Consider the following 17,738-nt stretch of genomic DNA (forward strand, 5'->3'; position numbering starts at 1 on the left):
AGGGGCTGGCTGGCAACTTTTAGCCTGGGGGGAAATGCATGCAGGCGGCCCTGGCAGAGGAGTAGCGTGTAGCCAGGGTGCCCGAAGAACTGTAAGTGTTACGGCGCTTCCCCCCCCTCAAGTGTTCCAGGGAGGAGGCGGGTCCATATGGGATTAATGTAAAGTAAAAATAAAGATTAGGGGCAGCCCCCTGTCGTAGTGCCCATATACAGTGCCCCCCTGTGCCCCAGGAGAGGACCCCCTTATGCAGGCCTCCAGTAGTGCCCCCAGTAGTGATCCCCATATGCAGTGCCCCCAGTAGTTGTCCCCCATGTGCAGTGCCCCTTGTGCCCCGAGTAGTAAGCCACTTATATAGTGCACCCAGTAGTGGTCCCCCCTGTGCAGTGCCCCTTTTGCCCCCAGTATTAAGCCCCTTATATATTGCCCCCAATAGTGGTACCCCCTATGCAGTGCCCCTTATATAGTGCCCCCAGTAGCAGTCCACCTCCCATGCAGTGCCCCCAATAGTGGTACCCTTATGCAGTGCCCCTTAAATAGTGTCCCCAGTTGTAGTCTCCCCCCTATGCAGTACCCCCAGTACTGCCCCTTATATAGAGCCCCCAGCAGTGGTCCCTCGATGCAGTGCCCCCAGTGGTAGTCCCCTCCCCCCTATGCAGTGCCCCCAGTAGTAGCAGTCCCCCCCTTGTAGTGCCCCCAGTAGTAGTAGTCCCCCCTTGTAGTGCCCCCAGTAGTAGTAGTCCCCCCCTTGTAGTGCCCCCAGTAGTAGTAGCCCCCCCTTGTAGTGCCCCCAGTAGTAGTAGTCCCACCCTTGTAGTGCCCCCCCTTGTATTGTCCCCAGTAGTAGTAGTCCCCCCCTTGTATTGCCCCCAGTAGTAGTAGTCCCCCCCTTGTATTGCCCCCAGTAGTAGTCCCCCCCCTTGTAGTGCCCCCAGTAGTAGTAGTCCTCCCCCTTGTAGTGCCCCCAGTAGTAGTAGTCCCCCCCTTGTATTGCCCCCAGTAGTAGTCCCCCCCCTTGTAGTGCCCCCAGTAGTAGTAGTCCTCCCCCTTGTAGTGCCCCCAGTAGTAGTAGTCCCCCCCCTTGTAGTGCCCCCAGTAGTAGTAGTCCCCCCTTGTAGTGCCCCCAGTAGTAGTAGTCCCCCCCCTTGTAGTGCCCCTAGTAGTAGTCCCCCCCCTATGCAGTGCCCCCAGTAGTAGCAGTCCCACCCTTGTATTGCCCCCAGTAGTAGTAGTCCCCCCCTTGTAGTGCCCCCAGTAGTAGTCCCCCCCCTTGTAGTGCCCCCAGTAGTAGTAGTCCTCCCCCTTGTAGTGCCCCCAGTAGTAGTCCCCCCCCTTGTAGTGCCCCCAGTAGTAGTAGTCCCCCCTTGTAGTGCCCCCAGTAGTAGTAGTCCCCCCCCTTGTAGTGCCCCTAGTAGTAGTCCCCCCCCTATGCAGTGCCCCCAGTAGTAGCAGTCCCACCCTTGTATTGCCCCCAGTAGTAGTAGTCCCCCCCTTGTAGTGCCCCCAGTAGTAGTAGTCCCCCCTTGTAGTGCCCCCAGTAGTAGTAGTCCCCCCCTTGTAGTGCCCCCAGTAGTAGTAGCCCCCCCTTGTAGTGCCCCCAGTAGTAGTAGCCCACCCTTGTAGTGCCCCCAGTAGTAGTAGTCCCACCCTTGTAGTGCCCCCCCTTGTATTGTCCCCAGTAGTAGTAGTCCCCCCCTTGTATTGCCCCCAGTAGTAGTCCCCCCCCTTGTAGTGCCCCCAGTAGTAGTAGTCCTCCCCCTTGTAGTGCCCCCAGTAGTAGTAGTCCCCCCCTTGTATTGCCCCCAGTAGTAGTCCCCCCCCCTTGTAGTGCCCCCAGTAGTAGTAGTCCTCCCACTTGTAGTGCCCCCAGTAGTAGTAGTCCCCCCCCTTGTAGTGCCCCCAGTAGTAGTAGTCCCCCCCTTGTAGTGCCCCCAGTAGTAGTAGTCCCCCCCTTGTAGTGCCCCTAGTAGTAGTCCCCCCCCTTGTAGTTCCCCCAGTAGTAGTAGTCCCACCCTTGTAGTGCCCCCAGTAGTAGCCCCCCTTGTATTGCCCCCAGTAGTAGTGGTCCCCCCCTTGTAGTGCCCCCAGTAGTAGTAGTAGTCCCCCCCTTGTAGTGCCCCAGTAGTAGTCCCCCCCTTGTAGTGTCCCCAGTAGTAGTAGTCCCCCCAGTAGTAGTAGTCCCCCCCCTTGTAGTGCCCCCAGTAGTATTAGTCCCCCCCCTTGTAGTCCCCCCAGTAGTAGTAGTCCCCCCCCTTGTAGTTCCCCCAGTAGTAGTAGTCCCACCCTTGTAGTGCCCCCAGTAGTAGCCCCCCTTGTATTGCCCCCAGTAGTAGTCCCCCCTTGTAGTGCCCCCAGTAGTAGTAGTCACCCCCTTGTAGTGCCCCCAGTAGTAGTAGTCCCCCCCTTGCAGTGCCCCCAGTAGTAGTAGTGCCAGCCCCCCCCCCCAGTAGATACACTTAAAAAAAAAGATTTAAAAAAAAACAAAAAACAGTTACCTAAATCCCCGCTCCCCCCGCTCATTGGCTGCTGATCAAAACAAAACACACAGCTGCCGGAGCCGAACTCACACAGACACAGACTGCCCGCAGCCCGCATGGCGCTGCGGCCCGGGGCGGCACATGGCACCCTGCCCCCGGCCCAGCCCGCCACTGTGCAGGAGACATCACAGATACAGTATCTCCTACTTACCTTCCTCTTGCAGAATTCATCAAGCTCTGAAAATATCATATTTTCGGAGCTTGAGTGCAGTAGCATTCGCCATCTCCCCTATGGGAAGGAGTCCCGAGTTGTGCAGAGGGATCCGTTCAGATCCCTCCACCCCTGTCCAGCTCCTTCTGCCGAATGTCGGGGCTCTTGTGCGCATGCGTGACCTGTAGGTCACGCAAGCGCACATGTCTCACTGTACTATGTAGTGTTGTGGTAATTTATGAAAGTGTCTTACAGCAGGTAACTGAGTAAAACATCACATCTGCATCATTTCTTTAAAGATCCCTCATTTTGTACATATATTATGATTGAATAAATTAATGGGTTCATCTCTCATATCCAAAATATTTTTTTTAAGGTTTTTATGACTTGCTGAGGTCAAACAAGGCACAGTTACATATAAGTACATGAAATATAATTCATTTGATCTGGACATAAGAAAATATATAGCTATGTCAATAAATCTGCTGTAGAACACTCATCATAAAGTCACCTAATGTAAAGCAGGCACAATTTCGGGCCCCTTACTCATTGCAAACCTCAAAAGACATATTCAGAATCAAGACTACAATCCAAGTACTGCGCCAAATTTAAAGCATGTGACCTAAATATCTGCTTACCGGAGCGTAAACACCACGGCTGTACACAAAACAACTAGGGAATAATCAGACACTGGACAAGACATAATACAAGAGGTGGAAAATCATGGAATTACCGACAGCATGAATATGGGAAAAACAACAATGTGGTTTAAATTATTTAAAGGCTTTTCTCCGTCACATAATCCTGTACACGAACATGTGACCATAATTAGGTATACCTAGAAAGCCTGAGGGTTTGTTTATGGATCCGGGGATGGGGCCCTCCTGGCGCTCTCATTAGCACTGACACACTAACACGCTGAGCACGATGAAACAATGGCTGGTTACAGACTCCCTAGGCTTAGACAAGTTCCCAGCTGCACTAACCTGTATCTGACGGACATGAGTTTCTGCACCAGAAGCTGCTTTGTTTAATAGAAGTTGTACTTGTTTTTTTATATAAAACTATTATCACTGCAGTGAAAGAAAATTCTATGTTACATTTTATGTCACACGATTAAAGTGCGCCTCTCCCCTACACAATGCAATGTATCCATGATGTGGAAGCACACTTTAATCAGGCTTAAAGCAACTGTGACCTGGTACAAAGAGGATTGTGACATGCACCATATTATGTCCAAATAATGACTGCCAACCTCCCCAGGATCCTACCTGTCCTTACAGTTGTTAGGTGAGCTTCTCCACTGCCTGAATCTGCTGACATCCTGCTATATTCAGGATGCAAATCGCTCAGTAAACACCAGTACCTACACATGATCATAGCAATAGGACTACTTAGAGTGAAATATGTGGATTCAAAGGGGATAATGCTATATTTACATTGAGATATTTATTTGTACCAAGTCCAAGTTATTACAATTAGCCATAGATAGTGCTGATGTAGTGTCACCCTAATAGTTTACAAACTAGGACAAGATGTAATCAGTTACTAAGGACGGATGCTATAGGATTCTAATAGTGAATTATGGTCAGTCAGTTTCATATACAAGTCAAAATTGACTGCTCTCCTGGTATGTCTGGAAGACTCCCAAATTAGCGGCATCAAGCCTCTTACATGGGAGCAAACACCTAGAAGCAGATGCTTGATGCCATGAATCGTGCTGTAACATCCCGACTACGCAATGCTTACCGAAGCAAAACTTGGCTTTCTAGTGTAATTACCGCGCACACTTCATGCAAATAACCCTCATGCACCATATATTTTCCTACCCAGCCTTACCATCTCCATAAAGTAAGGTTGGGTTGAGACATTGAAGACTTAATATTCATGTTACCATCGATGACATCATTGACACATCACCATCGGTGGCAAATTAACATCGGCTGCAAATTTTCAATTTGTCTGAACCTTAAATGTATGGTAGATGCCATAGACAGAGCTGGCTGGATCCATCAGGAATCCAGGGCTTCCAGTGCAGTGTGCATGTATGACCAGTGTAACACGTGCGCAGAAGGACCATGACCGGTCAGCGCAAAGGTAAATTTGTGCTTCCCGCTGATGGAACAGTATTGCCAGTGCGCCGAGCATTCCCATCTTCTATCACTGATTTTTAATAAATAGACTTTTCAGATCTCTCAAATGCTTCAGACATTAGCAGACTGTGGCCTGAATCACAGTTCTACGTAAACCTAATGGTTCACGCACAACTCCGATGTTTAATGATTGGCGCATGAGTAGGATCTCTCCTATGCATGTACCGATCACTGACTGCAATGACTGTCGCAGCCCCCCCCATAAATTGCAGCATGATTCACTTGCTGCAGCCATTTGGGGTGAGGAAGAGCTGTGATGGCCAGCGTACTTGAAAACGGGGGTGCATCGGCACACCAAGGCAAGCGTCTGCGTCTTCCTATGCAGATTTCCTGGCCCCGGGCTGAGAGAAAACACCGGCCGCTATCCTGTGCTACTCACATGGCTAATGTTTACGCAGATTTTATTTATTTTATTTTATTAACAGTTTCTTATATAGCGCAGCATATTCCGTTGCGCTTTACAATTGGAAACATTGATAGAACAAAACAGGGTAATAACAGACAGACATAGAGGTAAGAGGGCCCTGCTTGCAAGCTTACAATCTATAGGAACCTTATGATCCAATGATGCATCCTCGGGTGCAGCAGTGAATCACAGAAACTTGCAGGAGACTTATATTTACACAAGACGCCCCTCGCGGCATTAGGATATTTGCACACAGCAGCCGAGTCCAAAGACGCAGTGCTGTGTGTACTGAGTACAGCTCTGAATCAGGCCCTGTAGCATTTGTTACACTTTAATAAAAAAAAGTATAGAAACTGTTTCCTTACATTAAAAAAAAACCCAGGTGATTAAATATTATACATAAAACGTAATTAGACAGCAAGCCAAATACGAATAACAAAAACACTGGACAAACAAAGCATAAAGCAAGAAACAAATTGGTTGCACATCTTGGCAAGAATGGATCAAACAAAAAAACAAAAAGAAAAAGGGTTCTGCTCCCGAGAGCTTACAATCTAATGGAGGAGGTTTGAGTCTGAAACAGGATGGTACAATGTGGAGTGGGGCTGTGAGTGAGGACAGACCGGACCAGCAAGACAGGATCAGTTGGTGAAGTAAGAGCGGGGGCGGCTGTGATAAAATGTGGGTTTCTAAGTCTTTAAAACAACTGAGACTCTGATTGGGTGTGGGAGAGCGTGTCCCATAGGGGTGGAGCAGCACAAGAGAAAACACGGAGGTGGGTGTGGGACACTAACCAGCAGGGAGTTGATGCCGGTTGCAGAATGTAGAGAGCATGAGGGAGAGTATACAGAGATGTGGTCGAGGGTGTAATATGTAGGAGTGGGTAAGGGCTTTATGGATATGGGCAGCCAGTGGAGGAAAGAGAAGGACCGAGGGAGAGGAAAATCAGTATTTCAAGTTTTAATTACATTGGCATTTTGTTCCTTCTATTTGTGGTTTCATATATTCAGTTAACCTATATGGCGGTGTAGGAATCCCATGCCAAGCATTGGCTACCAAGCCCAGGTACTCCCAATTAGCAGGGCAAAACATTTCTACCTGCAGTAGATCCCATCTTGGAGAAAAAAAAAATCACTTGATAATAGATCTGCTACATAGTCACATACATCGGGTTTTGTAAATGACCATTAGCGTCATGTTATTAAACAGAAAACCAGGACATTCACGAAGTCTACTATCTACTTTGTCTAAAAAGGCTTTTCTATGTCTCCTTTCAGCTGCACTGTACAACAGCAACAGATTCCAACTACATCTGGGGGAATCTGGCTTCTAGCAAAACAAGCAGAGTGAGACAGAAGGCACATTGTGTAGTATAACCTGCTGGGAGTTGTAGTTCATCCTGTAAGTACACACTGACTCACAATTGTATTTTGTTTGGGGAAGTTTTGGAATGTTGCGGCAGGAATGTTCTGTATGAAGAGATTCCCTGGGCAGCAATAGCTGAGCAGTAAGTAATCTCCTGTATAACCTCTTACCTCCTACTTCCTGTGTGTCTGGAGGGAAATGGTCAGATCTAATATTTACACAGTACATTTTAAAATACCAATTACAATGACTGCACAAGAAATAAAATGCAGTCTTTTTTCCTTATGCCCAATATCCGCTGGTGCAACAATAATCATACACCAGAGGTTCCCAAACACGGTCCTTAAGGCACCCCAAGAGTTCAGGTTTTAGAGATACCCATGGTTGAGCACAGGTGGTTAAATCAAATTGCCTGAGGTACTAATTAATTCAACTATGGTCAAACATATATATCTTTAAAACCAAGACTGTTAGGGCTATTTCACATTTGCCGGTTTTGGGCTAGCTGGCTGTGAAATATAGTAATACAGGGAATCAGCTGGGTCCTTTCACACAGCACGGCTACGGCACAGTCGTCGTGTTACAGCCGGGAATATCTACTGTGCAGGACGGCTTCCGTGTCGTCCTTGCACGCCAGTGGTGTAAAGGAAACAATGATTCCTTTCACACACTGGCTTCTGCCGGCCGAGCGTGTGCAGCAGTGACTGCTGCTGTGTATGCCCAATTGGTTTAAAAAAAAAAAAATAAGCGGCTCAAAGCCTCTGCTTGTGAAAGGCACACAGTGCATGAAAAAAGCCGGCCGGCTACCGCCAGGTTCTTCCCGGACCAGCCAAAACCAGCAAATGTGAAACTGGCCATAGGGCTATTTCACACCTGCCGGCAAAAATCTGGGTGTTTTTTGCCGGGTGTGAAATTTAGTGGTAGATGGAAGCAGGTTAGTCCTTTCACATGGCACGGGCACGGTCATCGTGCTACAACCGGGAATATCCACTGGGTAGGATGGCTGCCGTGCTGTCCCTGCAAGCCTTCTGGGCATGCCCAGAAGATAAAAAAAAAATAAAATAAAAATCACAACATTAAAAACGTCTCAAAGCCGCGGCATGTGAAAAAACTGGCTAACTTCTGCCTGTTTTTTTGCCGGCCGGGCAAAACCGGCAGGTGTGAAATAGGCTTCAGGTTGCCTTGAGGACCGAGTTTGGGAACCTTTGTCCTACACTGATAATGTTTAAGGCAACAAAGAACAGATATATACCGTGGACAGGACATATGAAGGGGTTCCTCAGGACACATGAAGGGGTGCCTCAGCTTGGTGGTCCAGCACCAAATCAAATTATTTATTATCAATGTAATGTAACTATGTGGACAAACAGAAGCGCAAACTAAACCTAAGCATTACAGGTAACCACAATTTACTTAATTTTTTTTGTCTCAATTTCTTATTAACAAACTTTTGGCCTAGGGATGCCTTGAAAACAATACTGATATTTGATTCAAAAAAGTTTGGGAACCACTGCCCTATGTCTTAAATGGGGAACCCCCGGATCTACATGTCCAAATCTTATAATGTGCCAGCCAACAGATTTTAGATATTAAAATGGAAGAGGGCTACTGAAAATGGGCATGTCTTCATCCAAATGGCTGCACCATGGACGACCGGGTTTGTCTTAGGTGGATTAGGCAGGGAGTATACTGTGTTACATGTTTGCTATTCACATATAATTAATGAAAGGTAACTTTTGTAAAAAAAAAAAAAAAAGTAAATGTGAAATGACAGCCAGAAAAATCCTGTTTGAAATAGATTCACATAAACAGACGGTGTAATGGTTAGCGTTATTGCCTCACAGCACTGAGGTCGTGGGTTCGATTCCCACCACGGCCCTAACTGTGTGGAGTTTGTATATTCTCCCTGTGCTTGCGTGGGTTTCCTCCGGGTACTCCGGTTTCCTCCCACACTCCAAAAATATACTGGTAGGTTAATTGGCTCCAAAACCTAAAAAAATTAACCCTAGTGTGTATGTGTGTGAGCATGTGATAGGGAACATAGATTGTAAGCTCCACTGGGGCAGGGACTGATGTGAAAGGCCAACTATTCTCTGTAAAGCGCTGCGGAATATGTGTGCGCTATATAAATAACTGGTAATAATAATAATAATAATAAACAGGGATTACTGGTGGTGCTAATTACATACATATAAAGCACATTCTCTGTGGGTCCGATTCCAGACAGACCATTTTCTGTGGGGCCGATTTCAGACAGACCATTTTCTGTGGGTCCGATTCCAGACAGGACATTTTCTGTGGGGCTGATTCCAGACAGGACATTTTCTGTGGGGCTGATTCCAGACAGACCATTTTCTATGGGGCTGATTCCAGACAGGACATTTTCTGTGGGGCTGATTCCAGACAGGACATTTTCTGTGGGGCTGATTCCAGACAGGACATTTTCTGTGGGGCTGATTCCAGACAGACCATTTTCTGTGGGGCCGATTCCAGACAGGACATTTTCCGTGGGTCCGATTCCAGACAGGACATTTTCTGTGGGGCTGATCCCAGACAGACCATTTTCTGTATGGCAGATTCCAGACAGACCATTTTCTGTGGGGCCGATTCCAGACAGGACATTTTCTGTGGGGCTGATTCCAGACAGACCCTTTTCTGTGGGGTTGATTCCAGACAGGACATTTTCTTTGGGGTTGATTCCAGACAGGACATTTTCTGTGGGGCTGATTCCAGACAGGACATTTTCTTTGGGACTGTTTCTAGACAGGACATTTTATTTTGGGACTGTTTTCAGTCCTGACATTTTCTGTGGGGCTGGTTCCAGACAGGACATTTTCTGTGGGGCTGATTCCAGACGTCTTTGGGGCTGTTTCCAGTCAAACTCATTTCAAAGAAAACAAATATTTTTCTCTCACACACCATATAACAGTTTAAAGGTGCTCCTCTGAACATTCCTATTTATAGATAACATATTGGATAAGACACTGAAGAAAATGGGCAACATCTGGTGAGGATTTATTACTCATGAGCTTCTTCGGTACACAATGTTACACGTGTATTGGTTCATGTGTCCAGGGGTGTATGCACCACATACACACACAACCACTGTTCTAGGGCCTCCTGGAAATGGGCTTGTTCTTTCTCTTTTTTTCATTTAATGTAAGGGTTATGTGGCAAAGGCTTGTGTAATGCGGAGAGTCCTGAGTTTAAAGTTACAGTGCAGGTTTGGAGCAGAGTGAAGAGATTGGAACATGTGACGTTCTTGAGTTCAACACAGAGAAGACAGCTTGGCATGCAGTTGACACAAAGGGGCCTATTCATGATCACTAATGGGCCAGTTACACATGCTGCCGAATATTCAGCAAACCCGGAAAATCCAATGTTTTCGGAGTCTGCTTGCGGGAACCAATGCCATCTTCAGATGACGTTGATTCCCAGATACTTGCTATGGGAAGGAGGTACATGGTGTCACTTCAGTAGCAGTGTTAGAGGATCGCGGGTACAGCTGCTTTTCGGAGCAGCTGTCCTCGCCACAGCTGTGAATTGCTCCAGTAATTATGTATCCGCCGCTACTCGCGGATGATGAAAAGGCCCCCCAAGTGTGAGAATCAGAAATCGGGAGTTTGGTTGCCAATATTATGCTTCTAAGGAGTATTTATTAATACCAGTAATAACATTGAGTGACAGTCCCATTATGAAAGAGTGTTAGCTCTGTTAGATTATAACTGACAAGTCTAATGATTGACGGGATGATAAAAGTTGATTATATTGCAATCAGAAATGTGATTTCATTAGACGAAGCAATGATAGCACCAGTTTCATTAGACGAAGCTAGGTTAAGGTGTGCCCAAAACACTGAATGACTAACAAACAAAAAGTCAGTATTTTTAATGCCACACGGAACCCCCACTTATAGTGCCGACCTCTGACTTGAAGGAAAAGCTGCTTCTACAGGTCAGTGTTACACAGCGACTGCGGCATACAGATGTGATCGTGTGATGATGCTGCAATGTGATATTTGATGTGATTGAGACAATAAATACATTAATAGCAATAGTTATTTACTGAAGATGACCGGGCACCTATTTACCGGCTGCCTCACCTGTCTCTCATCATTATTCTCACCTGTATGTGTGTGCACCTCTGTTTGCCCACACTGACCCCATACACCCTGGGATGAAGAGGGAAAGGCAGCAGTAAATCTGGCAACCTACTGTCTATTCCTAAACAGAGATAGCATGCGATCAGTGTATTTACAGGGGGCACACAGGGAGTCCTACTGCACATGGGCAGCCGCTGTCCTGGAATAACTGCTCCAACTTTATAAATAAAAGTACAATCCTGGAGAAATACTCCTTAATTTGGACTGTACTAAAAGTCAGACTCTAATCTGTTTTCACCTTTCATTTTATAATTGTATTTTTTTTCTATTTTCATGCTTTCCACGATACTCATTTTAAGAGCTAAGCATACAGTAGTTGTGCGCAGGGTCTTCATGAGGGGTGTGCATGACATGGCCACTACCCCACAGGGCCTTCCCCGGAACAGACGCTCAGCCCTTCCTGATGGGGCTGACTGATGATGTAGTGGTGCTGGATTGGAGTGGCCAACGTCGTCACTGCTGAGCCACCATGCCCGAGGTACACTGTCAGTATCGGGGCCTGCCGATCCCAGTGATTAGTCAGGGGAGTTGGGCTGCACCCCTTTGGAGAGGGGCGCTGCTTATGCATTAGGGGCCAGTCGGTGTGCTTGTTACCCTGGCTAAACATTGACTAAGGCCCCTGGGGTTGGTGCAGAACATGCACTGTAGTTGCCCAAATACTTCCTCGCCTGCGTTCCCTCAAAAGATCGTTTATGCCCAAATCCAAGCTGCCCCTTGCTGGGTTTATTTTCATCTCTGCCCTCACATGATGGCCATGCGCCTTCCCTTGGTACCATGGCTCCACACTTCACCACTGCTGTTGGTATTCATGCATAAATACCATAATTTCTCTCAGGGGCGCAGAGAGGGGAGGCAGGTACCGATTACCCGGGCTTGCTAGAAGGGTCCGGTGGGAGCCCTGATCTGGCGACCCCCCCCTCTTACCTGACAGCAGCCCAGCACATGCTGCTGTGTGCTGGGCTGCAATGGAAGACCAGGTAGACTGCTCACTACTGCTCTCCTCTTCTCTGCCTGTAGGTGATAGCAAACACACTGATTGAGCCCCCCCTGGATTTGCGCCGGCTGAGGGGCTCATAGCGCCCCCCTCCCCAGCGTGAATATGCGCTGCAAATGGTTTTTGTTTTGTTTTTTAAGGGGGCATGGCCACGCCTCTCGCGATTAAGCTACACCCCTGACCCGGGGCTGAGGAGATTCTCTACGGCCCTGATTTCTCCCACTACAGATATTCTGGTCCTAAAAGAAAGCATGATGATCTCTTAAGCTGGGTACACACTTGTAGATAGGTAATTTGTTTGATCAACAAACGATATAGAGCTGTAGGAGGCTGAAAGGGAGGTGGAGTTGGGGCATGGGGTGAGGGGCTACACCACACGTAGGGACCTATTCATCAGAACTAAAAAAAAAATCAGTGGAGGTAATTAGGTTTAGAACTCGCATGGAGTTCTACCTAATTACCGGAGGGATTCATCATTCCTCCTCTCCATAACTATTTAGAAAATCTGTCATTTTTGCGATGACAGCTTTTCAGGAAATAGATAGTTATCCCTCTCTACTGTAACTTACCGCATCTGGAATCAGTGCTGCACATGCGCTGTTACATCTGTAAAACCAGCGCATGCGCAGCACTGCCCACAGCTGAGGTAATTGTGCCCCCCCCAACCCCACCCCCTTCGCTCCTCTCCCTCACCTACCTGGCTGCAGCCGCGGACCCCGACCTCCTGCTGAAGGAGAAGAGTTGATTAATTTTATTTTTTAAACTTTACTGGGGGTTTTTTTGTTGTTTCTTTGTAGAGTAACACCATCAAATTCCGAAAACACATCATTTTCAGATTTGATAAATAGCCTAATTTCTACATCCCCATACTAATGTACTAAAGTATGGGGAGTGTGGAAATTAACGCAGACGGACTTAACCAGGAGATACTGTGTCAGTGCACACAGGGCCTGATTCAGAGACGGACACTCTTTAAGAGCGCTCGCTCAGAATCAGGGCGTCCCTGTGCGGCCTTCTGGCCGCTCGCATAGCTGTGGGTGACCACCCACAGCTTTAGCGTGCGGCCAGGTGATGGTCGCGATGGTCACGACCATCGCGGCTTGCGACGAGATCCTTGTGGTAGGGTCTCGTTCACGCAAGCCCCAGTGAGCTTTTGGCTCTAATAGAGCGTTCCTTCGTGAACGCCTCCGTTTGGCAAGCCACCCCCGGTGCCCGCCTCCAAAATGGGGCAAGCTGTCAATCACAATCGACAGCTGCCCCGCTTTGGTGCGAGACCCATAACGACGGAGAGCCTGTCGCTGGCCGGGACTCGCGCACGCCAGAGCCGGCTCCGGCGTGAGCAGTGGGGGACCATCGACCCGTTTGCGAGCGGGTCTGAATCAGGCCCACAGTGCACAAAGCCTAAAGAGCACAATGATGCTTTTTAGGCCCCCAGGCTTAAGTGCCCCAGCCACCCCCCCCCAAAGCCTACTCCAGCTCTGCCTATTTTGCAGATATATCGGTACGTCCGGCTGTGTATACTGGCAACCCGCCGACCGCCCGTACACTGGCTGTAGGGACCGCCGACACTGACATCACAACTGGGCGGGCAAATTTAAATGTCCACCCAGTCGTGATGTCAGGCCAGACATATTGAGCGCCCAATTGGTATGTAAAGCTTACAAATCGTTCGCTCGGACTGAGGATCGGTCGTTGTAGTGTATACCCAGAATTAGTTTATTGCATTGAACGCTTTATTCTGTTTAAATAGAATAAAATAATTTATTTAACAATGCCAATAGGGTTTCAAAATGCAAGTTTCTCAATTATGTCCTCAGATCTCACCTACACTGCCTGCTTTGTAAATCCATTTATAGGCACTACTAATGCTGTCCTCACATGGAATATAAGTATATGCTGCCACCTTGTGTTCACTATCATGTACTAAATTCTTTCGCTGACAAGTACAAGGATGGTTCAATAATACCCCTTTTACACCAGAGCTAAAACCCGGGTTTTTGAAGGGTTAACCCGGGCAGCTCCCTGGTGTAAAAGGGCAGAGAGTTGGATCGCCGGGTCGAGTGACCCGGCAATCCAACCCAGGTAACTAGCAGGGTTTAACACGGGCGTAGCCCGTGAAACCCTGCTGTGAGAACAGCGCACTCCGGGTCACGATGACCTGGAGTGCGCTGCTAGCCGGCCGATTGGTCCGGCTTCAGTGGCGCTTGGAGATGACGTCATCTCCAAGCGACCACTTTCACTCCGCAAAAGCCGGGTCTATGCAGACCCGACTGCGGTGTGAGCGGCGCTGACTCGGGAATATCCCGAGTCGGCGCCGGCAAAATTCCGGGTCTGATCCGGATAGGAACTTTGTTCCAACTCCTGGTCAGACCCGGAATTTAGGTGGAAAAGGGGTATAAGTAAGCGTCAGCAGTCTCTTCACTCCTGTGCCCGGGATCCTGCGCATGCACGGCCTACAGACCACACATGTGCAGCGGTCATTGCCGGGGAAAGGTTCCTATAAAACCCTCTCCCCACTAGTTTTGCTATATGTAGCCCATAGACTATGGCGGCTTACGACATCTCGGGGAACAAGATCTGGAGTGCTTTGCATTCCGGAACTTGGTAAATCTGACAACATTGCATCCCCCATAGAAGCCTATGGGAGTTGTGGCTGATGGCGGAAATGGAGGGGCCGTAGCAGATATCGGATATTGGGGATCAGCTGCTCTCCCTCCTTCCTAAATTCAGGGGATACTAAATATTTGGGGGAATAACCTGCAAATATTTAATGATAAATGGGCCCCAGACTATGCAACTCCCTTCCAAGCCCTGATGTTTCCTGATACACTGGACCTCATTCAGAGTCGGTCATTGCGGCCGCATGGTCGTACGCCACCGATGTTCGCTAAACTGCGCATGCGTAAAATTCGCAATGCGTGTGCGCAAACTAGCTATTATGATCAGAAATTGCTCTCTCCTTCAAATTGGCCAGGTCGTTAGTTTGAGTGACAGGATGAGGCGTTTGTGGGTGGTAACAGGGGAAGGTGCTTGTGAACGGGGGAGTGGAGATCTGAACGCAGGCGTGCCTGACTATGCAAACGGCGTTTTATGGGAGTGCATACGGTTTATGGGAGTGCATAATTAACTAAGTAGTGTCATGTCACATGTGACATGGGAGATTTTTACACTGACTTGATCGTAGTGCTTAAGAGAGGGTATGGTCAACCTTAAGGTCTACGACCAGCTCCGATGGTTCCCGATTGTCTCGATTAATCCTTATATGCCCGGAGATGACGTGTAATGGGAATGAGAAGGGGGCGTATATTTAGTCTTACGGCCGCATCCTCCCCTCGCTCGTCCAGCTAACAATCCCATCTAAACGACGCAACTTGCGAGCGCTTCATTTGCATATCCGGCCCCTTTTACCTTACGACCGTGCGGCTGCAACGACCGACTCTGAATGAGGTCCACAGTCTCTTCATTTTTAGCTTTACAAAATCCTCTGCAGTAAAATGTCAGTGAGTATTTAATGAAAAGCAGAAAGTTGAATTACCATGTTTATAATACAAAGATGGTAAAACGTTCTGTGGAACTTGTTGTAAAGCAAAGATGAAGAAAAAGGGGGAGATTTTTCAAAGCAATCTTAAGTTTTCAATATAGGTTGACTAGTTAAATTATTGCAGTTTCTCATAGGTCTTATTAAAAAATAATAGAAATAATAGTCTCTTAATACAGAGGGGGAAATTTAAGTGGAGATTTTGCCCATCAGATTCTAGTTAACATTTATCTAGCACCATCTAGAAGATAATAGCTAGAATCTGATTGGTTGCTATGGGCAACATCTCCACTTCTAAAACTCTCACTTTAGTAAATATACCCCAAAGAGTTGACTTAATTATCAAGTAGAAGTTTCCTTTGAGTCCTGTACGTGACATGTAAAGGTCCTGAACTGTAATAAAGCAAAATAGTGCTTTATAAACTGTTTATCTTTCATTATTTCTCTCTAACGGTCCCCATACATCTGTGATGTATTGCCCCAATTCCCCATTCTGCCAACGCCATGGCCGGGGAATCGGGGGAAACCCAACATGTTGGAAATCCTCAATTCATTGATCCCAATCCAAAAATTATTGGTATCGGCGAGTTGGGGATATTTAACATGTTTTTCACTGATCCGCTGACAGATCACTGATCACTGATGTTCACGGATCTGCATTTTTGATTGCTAATTGGCGGATTGGATCGGCATAACTGGGAATCGGGACCGTAGATGTTTGTCCCGTATAACTTTTAGATAATCACGGAAACCCAAGTTTTATTTTTCACTCAGCGCGATCACTGCAGTTATTGAACAGAGTGTATCAGATGTGCAATATTGCTGTGATCTGTCGCTGACATAATATACTGTACACCTTGATGGAATGGTCTGCAGCACTGAGCACTGCGATAGCATGGGGCTGGCTCAAGTTTCAATGGTGCGACTGATGGTGGAATCTAAAGATGCACCAAATGGTATTTCAGCATCTAAAGAAGCTCAAAGTGGGTATCTAAGTCCTCGCACAGTCAGACGCACGGCTGCCTACCCTCCAACATGACCCCTCCCATCAGGTACAAAATGCTCTGCTCCTGGACTTCCCACCTAATTTATGATTGCAGCCACCTGTGTTGAGCTAGGTAATTGATGAGAAGGGTGTTTCAACACAGGTGACTGCAATCATCAATTAATAATGAAGTCCAGGAGTAGAGAATTTTGTACCTAATGGAATGGGTCATGTTGGAGAGTCTGCGGCTGTACACCAGGTAATAGCATGCGCAAGACCGGAAAAGTCGCACATATGGAGCTGCTGCGTCTGACTCAGAATTACAGCCCTATGATTGTAATGCTTTTCCACAGGGGACCCCCTCTGCCTTAAGTGGTCTGGACTCCTCAAAGCCTTCATCCAGCACTACCAGCTTTGCATTGACAAGAGCAAAGTATGCACAGGTATGTAATAATAAAACCAATTACCTTCTACGGGTCTATAATCATCTGCATTCACACTTGCATCTGCTATGCTTATATTGGTGTGTGGACTGTTTTGGATGCCTGCCCCATTTCAGTGTGATTAGATCATGTCCTGGAAATATACATTCATCCTGGGTGGAGCGCACCGCGCACACACCCACCAGGAGTTAACAAGACGGGTTTTTTTCACAATATTAATTTAAATTCTATACATTTTATTTTATTTATTAACAGTTTCTTATATAGCGCAGCGTATTCCGTTGCACTTTACAATTGGAAACATAAATAGGACAAAACTGGGTAATAACAGACAGATATATAGGTAGGAAGGCCCTGCTCACAAGCTTACAATCTATAGTACATACAGACAGAATCCATCAGTGTCTCCAGTTATCGGTCTTGTGGCATTGTGGGAATACGGATCATTTTCAAATGAATTTAGTAAAATCAAGCAAATTATGGAAACCCCTATTATCCAGAATACTTTAATCACCAAAACATTCTGGATAATTGCTCCTACCTCTAGTTCAGATTTTTTCTTTGAGAAATGTTATAAGTACATGTTGATGACCACTAGGAGGCAGCAGATATTACATTATCCCATCACTGGGACAAGCCTGCGAGTTGCTTCAAATATAAAGATTTTATTGATTTATTCAGAGAGGTTTAAAGCAACATTGAAAACTACATTACTGACATCTCAGCACTTGCCGTAACACGCAGCCTATTACATATGTCCCATAGTTGGGTCTGTTTACTAATAAGTATGGGAAATGGGATAGAACAGAGGTTCCCAAACGCGGTCCTTAAGGCTCCCCAACAGTTCAGGTTTTAGAAATATCCATGGTTAAGCACAGGTGGTTAAATCAAATTGACTGAGGTACTAATTAAATCACTTTTGCTCAACCATGGATATCTCTAAAACCTGAACTATTGGGGAGCCTTGAGGACCATGATTGGGAACCTCTGGGATAGAAAGTAAAAAT

At 46.9% G+C, this 17,738-nt stretch overlaps 1 long non-coding RNA gene across 1 annotated transcript in view; it reads right to left on the reverse strand.

The window, feature by feature from the left end:
* The window catches only part of LOC148509380 (uncharacterized), a 246,375-nt gene that overhangs the window by 125,796 nt on the left and 102,841 nt on the right, over window positions 1-17,738 (reverse strand). The window lies entirely within an intron of this gene.

This window comes from Taudactylus pleione, unplaced genomic scaffold (assembly GCF_031769625.1).
Source record: "Taudactylus pleione unplaced genomic scaffold, aTauple2 ptg000329l, whole genome shotgun sequence".
Taxonomy (NCBI): domain Eukaryota; kingdom Metazoa; phylum Chordata; class Amphibia; order Anura; family Myobatrachidae; genus Taudactylus; species Taudactylus pleione.